The 13,825-nt window shown below is 43.4% G+C and overlaps 1 protein-coding gene across 1 annotated transcript in view; it reads left to right on the plus strand.

Moving 5' to 3' along the window:
* Positions 1-4,734: 4,734 nt before the first annotated feature.
* The window catches only part of tet2 (tet methylcytosine dioxygenase 2), a 55,388-nt gene continuing 46,297 nt past the window's right edge, over positions 4,735-13,825 (plus strand). Inside the window, exon 1 of the mRNA XM_084188635.1 lies at positions 4,735-4,821. The gene's annotated coding sequence lies outside the window, so the exon portion shown is untranslated. The remainder of the gene's footprint in view (positions 4,822-13,825) is intronic.

Consider the following 13,825-nt stretch of genomic DNA (forward strand, 5'->3'; position numbering starts at 1 on the left):
TTTTAATGAGCATGGCCTTATTTCTATTACAGCATATTGGATTACTGTCATTCATATTCCATTCACCCAGCTCAATGTAACATCGATAGGCTTAGGCTACTACATGATACTCTAACGTTCCCTATACCCATCATGAGGTTGCTACAACCTAGCCTATGAATAAAAGTTTACAACGTAGGTGCACAGGTCGAGAGAAATTTGAGTAATCAAGGTGACAGACATTGACACATTCAATCCCGCCTTGCACACTCTTGCCTTCATCTAGCTGATTTAGGGTGTAATCATTAGTCCAACAGTTGCAAACGAGAATTTAGTGTTTCTATTTCGAATACACCTGTTATCACACGCTAACACAGTTCACTTTCATAGCAGCCACATACAAACAGCATGATCCCTTTGATCGTTGTATAATTCCTTCTCGCATCTACAATCTCACCTCTCACCTTTTCCCTTCACTTGTGGACTTCAGTGCACAACCCATCAGCCGTCTGTGACCAGGCGAAAAAAAACACCTTCCAAGCCAAACCTTCATATCATAACCACTATGTGTTGCACACAGCCTACATCATTGTCACCATATTAACGTCATAGTCAACATAGCTACTAGAACCAACGTGTTAGTAAACCCACTACAATCATGCAGTACAGTGGACAGTCATCAGAAAGCAGTTAGCTAACATAGCATCCCTCTCTGTTTAAACCAGATGTTTGAGTCGGTTAAACTAGCTAGCTGCATTTACTAGCTAAGTGAAAGTAAAAGAAAATACAACTAATTATAGCTAGCTATATCTCCCTCTCCCTCTCTCTCTCTCTCCATGAGAAATTAATTTGTTAAAAACTGTTCAGCTATTGTCTTTCTCTCTCCTTGAGTCAACTACTCACCACATTTTATGCACTGCAGTGCTAGCTAGCTGTAGCTTATGCTTTGAGAACGAGATTCATTCTCTGATCCTTTGATTGGGTGGACAACATGTCAGTTCGTGCTGCAAGAGCTCTGATAGGTTGGAGGACGTCCTCCGGAAGTTGTCATAATTACTGTATAAGTCTATGGAAGGGGATGAGAACCACAAGCCTCCTAGGTTTTTTATTGAAGTCAATGTACCCAGAGGAGGACGGAAACTAGCTGTCCTCCGGCTACACCATGGTGCTACCACACAGAGTGCTGTTGAGGCTATTGTAGACCTTCATTGCAAAACAGTGTGTTTTAATCAATTATTTGGTGACATGTGAATATATTTAGTATTGTTTTATCTAAAAAGTATAACTTTTTTTATGTTTCACTATTTTAATTTTTCTGAAATTCTCTGAGCCTCCACTGATTGACATGCATACGATCAATGCTGGATCTCCGTGTACATCTAAGGGCCAGTCCTGCTGCTTTGTTCTGGGCCAATTTTAATTTGTCTCTCTTTGTGGCACTTGACCATATGACTGGACAGTAGTCCAGGTGTGACAAAACTAGGGTGTGTATGACTTGTTTTGTTGATAGAGATGTCAAGAGATGTCGTGTCTCCCGAGTGGCGCAGTGGTCTAGAGATCCTGGTTCGAATCCAGGCTCTGTCGTAGCCGGCCGCGACCGGGAGACCCATGGGGCGGCGCACAATTGGCCTAGTGTCGTCCAGGGTAGGGGAGGGAATGGCCGGCAGGGATGTAGTTCAGTTGGTAGAGCATGACGTTTGCAACGCCAGGGTTGTGGGTTCGATTCCCACGGGGGGCCAGTATGAAAAAATAAAATAATAAAAAATAATGTATGCACTCACTAACTGTAAGTCGCTCTGGGTAAGAGCGTCTGCTAAATGACTAAAATGTAAATGTAAGAAAGCAGAGTAGCGCTTTATTATGGACAGACTTCTCCCCATCTTAGCTACCGTTGCATCAATATGTTTTGACCATGACAGTGTACAATCCAGGGTTAGTCCAAGCAGTTTAGTCTCCTCAACTTGCTCAGTTTCCACAAGATTCATTACAATATTTAGTTGAGGTTTAGGGTTTAGCGAATGACTTGTCCCAATTACAATGCTTTTAGTTTTTGAAATAATTAGGACCAGCTTATTTCTTACTGCCCATTCTGAAACTGACTGCAGCTCTTTTGTAAGTGTTGCATTGATTTCGCTTGCTGTGGTAACTGACGTGTACAGTGTTGAATCATCAGCATACATAGTCATGCACTAAATAGGCTAGTCTTGATCTTATGTAGTGACATTGCCTTTTCTTCTTGCAAAACAATGACGCAAATAGAGGGTAGGGGTAGTTATTATGCTGACAGAGGGTAGGCGTAGTTATTATGCTGACAGAAGGTAGGCGTAGTTATTATGCTGACAGAGGGTAGGCGTAGTTATTATGCTGACAGAGGGTAGGCGTAGTTATTATGCTGACAGAGGGTAGGCGTAGCTATTATGCTGAAAGAGGGTAGGCATAGTTATACAGCTGACAGAGGGTAGGCGTAGTTATTATGCTGAAAGAGGGTAGACGTAGTTATTATGCTGACAGAGGGTAGGGGTAGTTATTATGCTGACAGAGGGTAGGTGTAGTTATTATGCTGACAGAGGGTAGGCGTAGTTTTTATGCTGACAGAGGGTAGGGGTAGTTATTATGCTGACAGAGGGTAGTCGTAGTTATTATGCTGACAGAGGGTAGGTATAGTTATTATGCTAACAGAGGGTAGGCGTGGTTATTATGCTGACAGAGGGTAGGCGTAGTTATTATGCTGACAGAGGGTAGGCATAGTTATTATGCTGACAGAGGGTAGGCGTAGTTATTATGCTGACAGAGGGTAGGCATAGTTATTATGCTGACAGAGGGTAGGCGTAGTTATTATGCTGACAGAGGGTAGGCGTAGTTATTATGCTGACAGAGGGTAGGCGTAGTTATTATGCTGACAGAGGGTAGGCGTAGTAGCTCATGGAAACAACGTCAGCGCCCGGCTGTGTTTTAAACAGTAACAGCCCATTAAAAGTCCCGACAGCCATGCTAGCTATGTCTGTCCTCCTTTCTCAAATACCTCACAGTGCTGAATTTGTATTTTTAAACATTACCGCTCTTTCTCTATCGCTCTCTCTCTCTCTATCTTTCTCTTTCTCTCCCTCTCTCTTTCTCGCTCTTTCCCTCTCTCCTTCCCTCTCTCTGTCTCTCTCTCTGTCTCTACGTCCCTCTCTCTCTCTTTCCGTTCCTCTCTCTCTTTCCGTTCCTCTCTCTCTCTTTCTGTCCCTCTCTCTCTCTTTCTGTCCCGCTCTCTCTTTCCGTTCGTATCTCTCTTTCCATTCCTCTCTCTCTTTCGCTGTTCCTCTCTTTCTCTTTTCGTTCCTCTCTCTCTCTGTCTCTACGTCCCTCTCTCTCTCTTTCCGTTCCTCTCTCTCTCTTTCCGTTCCTCTCTCTCTCTTTCTGTCCCTCACTCTCTCTTTCTGTCCCGCTCTCTCTTTCCGTTCGTCTCTCTCTCCGTTCCTCTCTCTCTCTCGCCGTCCCTCACTCTCTCTTTCCGTTCCTCTCTCTCTTTCCATTCCTCTCTCTCTTTCGCCGTTCCTCTCTCTCTCTTTTCGTTCCTCTCTCTCTATTTCCGTCCCTCTCTCTCTTTCCGTCCCTCTCTATCTTTCCGTTCCTCTCTCTCTCTTTCCCTCCCTCTCTCTCTGTTTCCGTCCCTCTCCCTCTCCCTCTGTCTCCATCTCCCTCCGTCTCCCTCTCCCTCTCCCTCTCTACTAGCCCACGTGGCCAATGTCAACAGGAGGTGGGGGTCTTGGCAGACACATAAAGAAAAGTATGCTGCTGCCTGTATGGATCCTTTCAAATGTTAGTGTTGTCTTACGCCTGCTCTAAAAATTAGCCTGCCTGACAGCCAAGGCGTGCCAAAATAAGACCCAGAAGAAGGATCGGAAATGAGGGCAGGGCTCGACTCGCGTGGTCTGAAGACGAAGCTAACTGTCTTGAGAGACTGAGTAGAAGAAGCAAGTCTACAAGGAGTTGTAAAGAAGCCACGAGGCTATGGGGGAACTCCTGCAACCTATGACAGCTTGAGAGAAACTGACGAAACCGAAAGAAGAACCGGGAAGTGAAGACGGAGAGAGGGGAAAAGGGTGGGGGAAAAATCCCCCTAGAGCTCGGCATGAGTTTCCTTCAGTCACACACACACACTCTTCCTGTCTGACTAAAGGAAGGGGGGAATGGGCCTCCCTCCTCCTCTCCAATCCTCTGTTTCTCAGACAGACCGATAAGCCCAGAGAGCTCGTAGTCAGTTTAAAGGGAGTGGGCGGCACATTGAACGGCGGAGCGGACCCATGTCCTGTCTGTGCAAATCCATTCCGGTGCTTGGGGCCAGCCGTAGTCATAGTGTGCACTATTGTGTGCGGCTGAAGGAGAAGAAGGGAGAAAAAAGGGGGGAAAGAAAGCCCAGACCCTTTGTGTGGTGGAGGGACTCACCAGGAGAGAGGTTTTCTCATTACTTCAGCTTTGCCAGCAAGGCAAGGCAAGACTCTCCCCCTGACACACACACACACACCGAACACACACACACACACACCGAACACACACACACACACACACACACAACTTGTCCACCCGGCGTGCTGGCTGGCTGCTTCTCTGCAAGTTACATATGTGTGGCACTCAGAGTGGCCAACAGGGACACACCACCGACCGACCGGGCTTCTCCTCCTGATGATAAGAGTCGAAATTGACGTCAGAGACTGGCCCCATGAATATTGATGTTGGAGGATAGTCCGTTTCATAGAAGAACAGAAGGAAGCAAGATGGCGGCCCTTTAGGATTTGTTAAAGAGGAGATCCAGACGGTTTGTTGGAATTTCTACAAAGTGGAGGGACGTAAAAAGAGGTGAGACGTCACTCTGTTTATTTTTTGCACTCGTCGTCCTTCTCCTTTTGACCTTTTGTTGGTCTTTTCGGTGGCTCTGTGGCTTAGTACAAGGCATGCTAATGTCCCCTCAGCAAAAGCATGAGCTAGCTAAATTAATAAGGTGGGGGATATTAGATAAAGCTTCTCCTTCCAACATGGCTGACCATTTTCTTTTTCTTTTTTTGCTAGTTGAAAGAGAGATATCTCTGGTTTTGCCTCCAATGTTGGTCAGTGGACACTCAAGTAGCCTTAGGAATGTGTCTAGTGTAGAAAATGGAGACCTTGTTCAGTACTTTTCTTGAGGCATTATGAACAAGGAAAATCCCTCTGATGTTCAGTGCAACAGAGAAGAAGCTAGCTCCCAGTTGAAAAATATATCTAATCTCTAAAATGACCATTGTCCTTATCTTTATTTTTATTTGAGTGCTTGGTTTATAGGGAAAACATGTATAATTTTCTCCTGTAAATATATCATAGAGAAGGACTCTTTAACCAGAAATCATTCATGCAGTCAGTTTCTCTCCTTTTTTCTTTGTAGTCTCACGGTTGTGTTCTTGTGTTGATTATTTTCTGCTCTGTTCAAGCAAAAAGATGGATTGGGTCTAATTTAGAACAGCAGTATGCTTCCAGTCCATCACTAAGACTATAGTGCATGGGAAAGATAGCTGGGAGTGGGGGAGAGTGTAGCTAGCTTCTGGCTTTGTGCATTCACCGGTGAATTACAAGCAGACACAAAGGCAGGCCAGCGCAGTCCAAGGAGAGGAAAAAAGACAAGAGAATTGTGGTGGATAGCAGAGGGATGATGAGGTCAGAAGCTTTAAAGGACATTGAAACTCAATCCGACCACACCATTAGCTGAACGAAACAAGAATGGAAATCCTGGAAGCAGGTATTTTCCGAAGGCTGAAATAGATTGTTTCCAACTAGACGCCAACAAATATGTCTCCCAGAAGTTACCATGAAAATGTTCAAGAATCCAGCAATTTAACAACAACAACAACTATAATATAACATATTAGGACATGTTAGCTTTGCATTTTGCAAACAGTTTTCTACGGTTTTATTAATCATTTAACACATAAAATAATATTTGGTGTCTTTTGTGAGAATCTGAGATAATGTGTCTGGACAAACCATATGCACTGCCACGCAAAAATGCAGCAGACAGCACCTTTAATAAACAGATGATTGTCAACACAAAGGCAGTAATGGAGGTGTTTCTAGCGGTTACTCTATCTCAATTTGCATTTACGTTTTACTGATGAATAGAAAGGATTCGGTGTTGTTGACATTTGTTTTTTTGTCACAATTTATTTTAAATTAATTTACTTTAATTGAAAGAAAACAAAGCAAGGCACAGCATCATTCGCTAGCTAGACATCAATAAATAGCTATGCTATGCTAGTTGTTAGATACAGTACTAGCAAATAATAATGATTCCTACACACATCCAACCTACACTAACCAAGATGACTGGTTTTATTAGCCCAACACCTCTCTTCCCTTGAACAAATTAGTTGCTAATGGAGCCTGTTGTTTTTCTATTATCTTTGCTGAATTTGCTAACAGGCCACATTTAGGATTAGCATCATAATGACCTACTAGAATATTACACAGATAAAGGTCCGCTATCTTTTGCCCTCATTTGTGTATTTGGGCTTGTGTATTCCGCTGGCCCCTGCATGCACTTTCAATCGGGGGTCAACCCACAATAGCAGCTAGCAGTAGTAGTTTGTGTGAAATGCAAAGTAAGGCATGCCTGCCCAGGGGGAGCACAGCACAACAAGTGGCTACTAATGAGCGGTTGTAAATAAACACCACAGCCAAGGGGAGGTGCACGGTGCAGAGGCTAACAGATGCTAATGCTAGAACAATGAAGGAATCTCAGCCAAGTGCTACAAACTAATATCACCTGTGATAGCTTGGAATGCTAGGTTAATTGTATTAGGCTAAAGCTAGTCTAACGGGGTGAAACGTATTGGAGAGAACTGCAGTTATGTTAAGCAAAATTGTCAGTTGCTTGTCAAAGGGGCCTCGAGGACAACCGTCAAAGCTAATTCAGCTATTTAAACAATTGATTAAGAAGGCAATTCTTCATCTGCATTTTACTCAATGGCTCCATCATATAAAGTAAACAGAGACATATTTTTTTAAAATATATCTTTACCACAGAACTATCGACAAACTAAAATGCTCCTCCGTGATATCAGAGAACAGATAGCAATATATAAATATTTACAGTTTAATTATATTTCGAAGAGGCTGGGGGATTTTCAAAACTAGCTGTCAAGAGCCTTCGATGCAACAATGGCAGCGTGGCACCGGCTCTGTTTTGATTTGGTAAGCATGGTCATTGACTGCGCAACATCAACGTATCTCGTAACGTAACTAGGGGAGTGCACCGTAGTACTCCATATTTCTTGTAAAGTTTGTTTTGACTGGATGAGGTAGTATACCGTTTCTTTTATGTTGTGAATTTAATTGTGCCATTTGGGACTCATTTCCCCCAGATTAGATAATGTAGAGAAATAGGCCTTGATTGAAAAATATTATAATTGATTCATACTGTAGCTGTATGGTTATCCTAAGCTAAAGGATAAGACTAGCTTTCTTTTGTACTGGATCAAACAGCTGTAAGCCAATATTGGAGGATGCATGGACTTTGTCTTTGAGTTAAGTGGGTCTTCCTTGAGTTGTTGACTGCATTCCTCAGTAAGTAGACTGAATGCAATGCACATTGCACTGCTTACATCATTGACACTGCAGAATGTTAGTCGAGGAAGACGTTTTTATTTAAATGGATTATATTAGATGGTATCAGACAGCAAGACTGCTATACAATAGTTTGTTTCTCAACTTCTATCAAGAGATAAGAGTGTGCTATCAAAAGTACAGATATAAAAAGTCAGAATTGATACTTAATTTATGGGTATAATATTGTGCCCCAAGCAAGGACTAGATTGTGTATTTTTAGCACAGAAGGAGCTATTTACACAAGACAGGAGTCACTTGGCAAGCCAAGATATTGTCTTGAACACACAACCTCCATTTTCCCTTTGTGCTGTTTTCAGTAGCACCACATGTGCTGTTACAGCAGCATTGGGAAAAGGCACCATATCTGCACCATAGATCCTAGTAGGGAGAAGGTCAACACATGGTGGCTGCAGGGGGGGAGTCCAGTCAGAAAGATCAATCACAAGAATGGACATGGCTGTTCTCATCAATCCACACCCACTGATAAAGCTGTGGACTGTTGGACTACCCCTCTTGCTTCTTCGCCACTGGACCCAAGTCCCCTTTTATGTTATCTAAGGGAGAAAATACAATATCAAGCTTTGGGGGTAAGTATATCCAGTGGTTTCAGTCTCCATGGTTTCTGCAACAATGCTGTCCATTCACAATGGGCTGGGTTTGACCTCTGACCTCCAACCGCAGGCCACACATCACATTTCGACCCCAGAGGCCACGGTAACCCTGCTGCAGAGATGACACAGTGGAACAGGTTAAGAGAAATTTTTAAATGCATTGGCTCTGTGTAGCTACCAACCTGGCTCTGTTGATCACGTTCCTCCTCCTCAGACAAAATGGCGACATACTAAGTCTCATATTGACCTCTGGAGATATTGATTTAGCTCTCTGCTGCTCCCAGCCTCGATAGTTGAAGAGCCGTGGTAAAACTTGCAATCGGTTATTACTGCCTTATTACATGAGTGTATTGGATGCTATTTGTTTAGAAGGTCATTCAATGTGCATGGCCTTTACTTTCGACGTGCATGTTGTCCAGATAGTCTACTTTCTGATTTACATTAGGCTCATCACAAGCCTTTTAGGTTGTGTTCAAATGAGTCACTTCTAGCTTTTCAGCTTCTATGGTGGGTGTCTAAACAATATTGTGAAAGAGTTTCATTTCCCAAAAGATCACGCAGCATTTCTGTTCTTGTTTGGCATTTGACTGTTGGTATAGAAACCACAGTTGTTCTTTTTGGCCCTGCCCTGGTTGTTACTCATTGCTAGTATTACACAAATATCTTCTTCCTGCGATTAAGCAACACCTTATATCTACCAATAATTACTACAAGTTTAAAGTTACCCACTACAGAACACCTCTCTCTCTCTCTCTCTCTCTCTCTCTGTGTGTGGAAGAGGCCTTGGCCCTTCCATTTGTCTGTCTGTGTTTTAATTATGGCTACGGCTCGGAGTGATAAGGCTGTCTCGTGAGACTAAGTGGCATGGCCAACCGGAGGGAGTGTTCTTTTGGCCCTCGGAGTGTGTATCGATGTCAGCAGGTTGGGGTTTACCTCAGGCGCGAGGAGACCTGCCGGTGAGGACACGACTGGGACTGAACTTCCTTTCCGGACTCCACGTGAGTGCGACCACATGGCCGCCACTGTTTACAAACACCATCCCGGCATTCCAGAGTAGACCTCGTTACATAACAGCTCCGAAAGCGAGCAGCATCTCTTCCCCGTTCCCGCCACTCGGCCGCTCCTCTCCGCTCTCAAGATATTTCAACGCTGCCGTCGGTCCCCGACACCACCACAAGCGAAAGGAAGGGGGGAGGCGGAGAGGTGAAGCAAGTGAGCGAGAGACGAAGATCGACGCTGGCCAAGGTAGTGTCTGGAAAGCAGAACATGGCAACGCTAAAGACAGTGTCAGCGTCTCTCCGAACTCCCGCCACGCTGACAGCAGAGACTCCAGATCACGTGAACTCCTAAATAAGGCTACACACTACGGCTGGCTCCAAGCTAGTAATTGAACTAGAAGCATGCTTTCTGTTTTCATACCGTGTTGCAATATTCAGTCCAAAGATCAAACAAAACTCATGAGAAACGGGCATGGAATGTTTGCCCAGCGCATGGAATGACTAGGTGCTTTTCTTGTAGTTACTCACTGGTTGTAACTTTTACTGGTTGTGCCTTTCTCAAATGAATAAAGGAAAGTTAAGAAGTTCACTGTGGCTGAAGCAATGGCAGAAATGAAACCCCAAAAAGCTGGATATTAGTGTATCAAACACACACCTCTGAAGGTGTTTAGATTTGTTACACTTTAATATCTCCCCTTCCGAGAATCTTTCGTGTTGGTTTCCTCAATGTTGCCTTTTGATGAGGCAGACTATTTGAAGAGGTGTCAACTCATTGGCAAATGTGGTTTTCTAAAATCTGGTGGGATCTTTACTGTTACCAGCTGTGCAAATGCCAAACAAGTTAATTTTCCCTTTGTCAAGAATGTAGAGTAAGTCAAAACCACCACGTGACTGAGTGAGTGGACTTGCCCTAGCCTTACAACTACAAATATAGCCAAGCTGGGGAGAGTTCTGAGTAGGTCGGGTTAGCAAAGTTCAGGGTCAGATAAAACAACTGAACACTACACAACAGTGTCTGAATCCAATACAGATATAAAACAGTGGCAGGGGAATTTGTTTCTCATCAAAGACCAGATTTTAGAATGTAATTCTCATGAGTTAAAACACTTGAAACCCAGATCAAACATGTTAATATGGTATGTGTGTGTGTGTGTGTGTATGCATCTGTGTGTACGTGTGCATGTGTGTGTGTGTAAGATCGATCCAGTGTAAGTTGGCAGGGGTTTTGTGGTGGTGATACAGTATGGTTGACTGCTAGCTGTCTGATACAGTATGGTGGACTACTAGCTGTCTGATGCAGTATGGTTGACTGCTAGCTGTCTGATACAGTATGGTTGACTTCTAGCTGTCTGATACAGTATGGTTGACTGCTAGCTGTCTGATGCAGTATGGTTGACTGCTAGCTGTCTGATGCAGTATGGTTGACTACTAGCTGTCTGATACAGTATGGTTGACTGCTAGCTGTCTGATACAGTATGGTTGACTACTAGCTGTCTGATACAGTATGGTTGACTGCTAGCTGTCTGATACAGTATGGTTGACTGCTAGCTGTCTGATGCAGTATGGTTGACTGCTAGCTGTCTGATACAATATGGTTGACTACTAGCTGTCTGATACAGTATGGTTGACTACTAGCTGTATGATACAGTATGGTTGACTACTAGCTGTCTGATACAGTATGGTTGACTGCTAGCTGTCTGATACAGTATGGTGGACTACTAGCTGTCTGATGCAGTATGGTTGACTGCTAGCTGTCTGATACAGTATGGTTGACTTCTAGCTGTCTGATACAGTATGGTTGACTGCTAGCTGTCTGATGCAGTATGGTTGACTGCTAGCTGTCTGATGCAGTATGGTTGACTACTAGCTGTCTGATACAGTATGGTTGACTGCTAGCTGTCTGATACAGTATGGTTGACTACTAGCTGTCTGATACAGTATGGTTGACTGCTAGCTGTCTGATACAGTATGGTTGACTGCTAGCTGTCTGATGCAGTATGGTTGACTGCTAGCTGTCTGATACAATATGGTTGACTACTAGCTGTCTGATACAGTATGGTTGACTACTAGCTGTATGATACAGTATGGTTGACTACTAGCTGTCTGATACAGTATGGTTGACTGCTAGCTGTCTGATACAGTATGGTTGACTGCTAGCTGTCTGATACAGTATGGTTGACTACTAGCTGTCTGATACAGTATGGTTGACTGCTAGCTGTCTGATACAGTATGGTTGACTGCTAGCTGTCTGATACAGTATGGTTGACTGCTAGCTGTCTGATGCAGTATGGTTGACTGCTAGCTGTCTGATACAGTATGGTTGACTGCTAGCTGTCTGATACAGTATGGTTGACTGCTAGCTGTCTGATGCAGTATGGTTGACTGCTAGCTGTCTGATACAGTATGGTTGACTACTAGCTGTGTGATACAGCATGGTTGACTGCTAGCTGTCTGATACAGTATGGTTGACTGCTAGCTGTCTGATACAGTTTGGTTGACTGCTAGCTGTCTGATACAGTATGGTTGACTACTAACTGTGGTTTGTAACACGTGGATGTGAGTGTGTGGAGAGCGGCAGTACTCACACACACACACACACTTCATCAAGATGCTTGGCTAGTAGTTACCCTGGGAACGGCCCAACCACAAACCAGCAGAGTTAGGGTGAGAAGCCAAGGGTTATGAATCAAAACCCATCCAAAGTGTGAAGGAGGTCAATCAATGCCAGTAACTCCAAAAGTATACTATAAGGGACAGAGAACCAGATGTCTAGAGATCTGAACCCAGAAAGTAGGGGTGTAATTGGATAATTGAAGTGTTCCTTTTAAGGCCAACAGAGAAGGATGAAAGCATTTTACTGTAAAACCACCGAGCCAAACTGCACAATCCGCATCCAGATCTTTGATAAAAATTTTTGTATCTGTAAATGAGGTTAAGATCTGAAAATTAATCTCCATAACTAATGCCTTCATTAGTGAGTCACATGATCTGAAGAGAAACCCAAACCTCCCCCATGATTAAGGAATCCACACAGAGACCACATATAAACAACTACTTCTTCTGAGACTGAATATTAATATAAATTATAATAATAATGATTATTATATTTGACTAAGAATCAATGTAAAAAATGCATAAAATGCTACTGTACATAGCGTAAGCTAGCGGTAGTCGTCTGTACATGTGGTACAACGCTGGTATTTTTCCATCCTATAACTTGTTCTCCATCTTCTTTTTAAATAGTTTTTAGCACTTTTATTTCCCTGACTGATCAAAAAACTCATTTTCTCATGCTCTCTCTTGTCTCTCTGCAGCAGACATACAGTATACTGAGCAATATGTTTGGAACATCAAATCACAGTATCGAAATCGCAATACATATACCATCATGAGAATCGCGATACATATCGTATCGGCACCTAAGTATCGTGATAATATCATATCGTGAGGTCCCTGGCAATTCCCAGCCGTACTAAAATGGCTGTCAGGTAAAGTGGCTTCTCCCTCCAACTCCAGGAGCTGTCATTGAAAAGGTCACTAGGGCTCCAACTAGCTCCCCTGTTGTCTACACAGGGAGCAGCACAGAGCACACAAAGACAGCTGGTCCTGAATGTCCTTCAAGAGCATAATAACTCCCTACCCAAGGCCATACTTTGCATTGAATGACATCACAAACTACTTCTGAAGGCTCATAGCTAGCAGCCTAGCTCGGCCTCAGATATGAGGTTTCCTCAGTGGAATGTGACCGGTGTGGCAGCTGGTGCTTCTCCTTTCAATCCGTTCCCCCCTCAATGTCAAGGCTGTTTGTTTTTTTCGTGCAGACGTACGTGTTTACATTGCGAATTGCGTGAAAATGTCTGGTTGAACAGGTTTTGGAGGTTTTTAGCAGCGACGGCCATCTTTGTTTATGGATTCCCTCAGTGGAGTGAATTGTGGTGTCCTGACAGGTTTTCAGTCCTCCCCTCCCCTGCTCTACCGACTGAATAATCTACCCTGATCTACACCACACCACAGTCCTTTGCTTAGTCTTTCAGATGTGTTTGACTATAAGGCCTACATGCCAGGAAAGACATACACAGTGAAAGGAATAATAGTCTTTATGCACAGTAACCTACCAAACTACCTGATAGTATTGCAACATGATTGATGATTCATATAGTTCTATGAGTCATTTAAATGAATGAGTGCAACATAAAAAAAACTATATTCAAAACAGGTGTAAGAGAAATAAAATAAATGAATCTGCCACTTGATTAGGGGTGACTCAATATCCTTCTCTGGGAGCCTTAATTCATAAAACGCATCCCTCATTCAGAGATATTTGTGATCCTGCTGCTTCCATATAAGGAGAGGGAGTCACGTGCCTCATGTCAGTTGAGTGGAGGGAAAAGAGGGACCATAGCAACAGTCGCTTAGGTCAGGCTGCTTGGAAACCAATGCGGTGGAAGGATATCAATACATTATTTTGCCAGCTGAGATCAGACAGTGGAGAACATTACTAATATTATATATTATATATATACTGATGTCCAGGGGCACGCACTGCATTCATGCTTGGGACGTTACCTAACAGAATGCCTATAATTAAAATTATATTACTAAAATATTGTGTAACACGTT

Source organism: Coregonus lavaretus (assembly GCF_964263955.1).
Source record: "Coregonus lavaretus genome assembly, contig: SUPER_35_unloc_1, whole genome shotgun sequence".
Taxonomy (NCBI): Eukaryota; Metazoa; Chordata; class Actinopteri; order Salmoniformes; family Salmonidae; genus Coregonus; species Coregonus lavaretus.